Genomic DNA, 1,572 nt, shown 5'->3' on the forward strand with positions numbered 1-1,572 from the left:
ATTTACCTTCATACGTGGGCATGTTTTGTTTGCCCAACTAGATCAAACTCCTTGAGGGCATGGACAGTACATTGTAGCTCTTCTGGAACAATAATCACAGCATGAGAAGTAGGAAGGGAGGCACGGTAGAGTCCAACCATTCTGTAGGGGACAGAGGGCTAACCTGAAACCAGTTCCACTTCTAAAACTTACTATCTATGGCATCCTGAATCATTTAGTATCTCAGTGCTCTTGCATCTGAGGCTTTAAGTTACAAAGCCAATTTGCACTGAGAGGGACTTTCTTCACCTGCAAGTTTCTATACCAATGAAATCCTAGGTTTAGTCTCTATTGAACAATGCTATCCACTTTTACAGTCCCTTATGGTTTAAAATCAGTTTTGGATAGTGTCACACAGAATCAGAGATTTACAGCTGGAAGTCAAGTCAACAAGCAATTATTAATAGAAGGGAACTTAGAGGCCATCCAGTCCATACCTTCCATTTTACGTAAGGAATTGACAGCAAGGAGGATAAGTGAATTCCTTGAGGTCACACACAGGTAAATGAGCGGAGCGGGGATTCCAGCGCAGGTGCTCTAATGTCAGTTCTAGCACTCTGTTCCCTCTTCTAAGCTGTCTTTTTCTACGGCAGGTTCTTCATAAATATTTATTGAAAGAAAGAGTTTTTCTGCTTTTGGTGTCAGAGTTGTTATTCTCTTCATACTTTCAATTGGTCAGCTTTGGGATCAACACAACCCTGCTTTGCAAGAAGCCTGGCCAGGGGTGGGGATGGTGGGATAACGCATCACTATCTTGTCCTTCTGGGGGTAAAACTATTCATCCTTCTTTTCATCCATCTTTCCTTCTTTCCAGTCTTCCCTTCCTTTTCTAGCTTCCTCTTCCAAGGACGCGGTCCCTTTAAACACCTGGAAAAGGGCCTCGGGTTCGCTGGAAAGGACACGCCCCCATACCCCACACATCCCTCTCCCCGCCCCCGGGGAGGAGGGGCGGGACAACTCTTTCCTTTCGTCATTTCCGGCTCCCTGTCACTCCCGAACTAACAGCAGAGTGAACAGCCGCAGGAACGGAGCGTGAGTCATCGAGGCCGGCGCCTCCTGCCCTCCCCTCCCCTCCCTCTCTTCCCTTCTCTTCCCTCGGCCGATCGCGCCGCTCCGGGGCCCCATCCAAGGCCGGGGGACCTCGGCGCCGCCGGAGCCCGTGCTCTCGGTGGGCCGAGCGGCCGCTTCGGGCCCCGGGGCGGGAAATGGGGGAGTCCCTGACCTTCTCGCGGCTCCCACCCTCGGGAGGCGGACCCCACGCCCCGCGCCCCCGGGCCAGTCGAGGAGGAGGCGGCGGCAGCAGCAGCAGCAGCGGGCGCCTCCGGGGGCGGGCCCCGCTGCCGAACCCTCGGCTCTTGGAAAGAAGCCTGGGCCCCCGAGGGTGGCTGCGGAGGGGGCGGGGGCCGGGCCGGGGCTGCGGCGCGCTGCGCCCGGGGCATGGAGCATGCGGCGGCCAGGCCACCTGGGCTGCCTCCCGGTGTCCTTGGCTGGCGCCGCGGGCTCGGGCTGGGCTGCAGCGGGCGGGGGGGGGGG

General features: G+C 56.5%; 1 protein-coding gene across 2 annotated transcripts in view; it reads left to right on the forward strand.

The window, feature by feature from the left end:
* Positions 1-968: 968 nt before the first annotated feature.
* Positions 969-1,572, forward strand: part of SUB1 (SUB1 homolog, transcriptional regulator) — a 20,610-nt gene continuing 20,006 nt past the window's right edge. Inside the window, exon 1 of one of the 2 annotated variants that reach the window (XM_027868937.1) lies at positions 969-1,071. The gene's annotated coding sequence lies outside the window, so the exon portion shown is untranslated. The remainder of the gene's footprint in view (positions 1,072-1,572) is intronic. The other variant, XM_027868938.1, reaches the window with a different exon arrangement.

Source organism: Vombatus ursinus, unplaced genomic scaffold (assembly GCF_900497805.2).
Source record: "Vombatus ursinus unplaced genomic scaffold, bare-nosed wombat genome assembly UNPS02014791.1, whole genome shotgun sequence".
In the NCBI taxonomy this organism is placed as follows: domain Eukaryota; kingdom Metazoa; phylum Chordata; class Mammalia; order Diprotodontia; family Vombatidae; genus Vombatus; species Vombatus ursinus.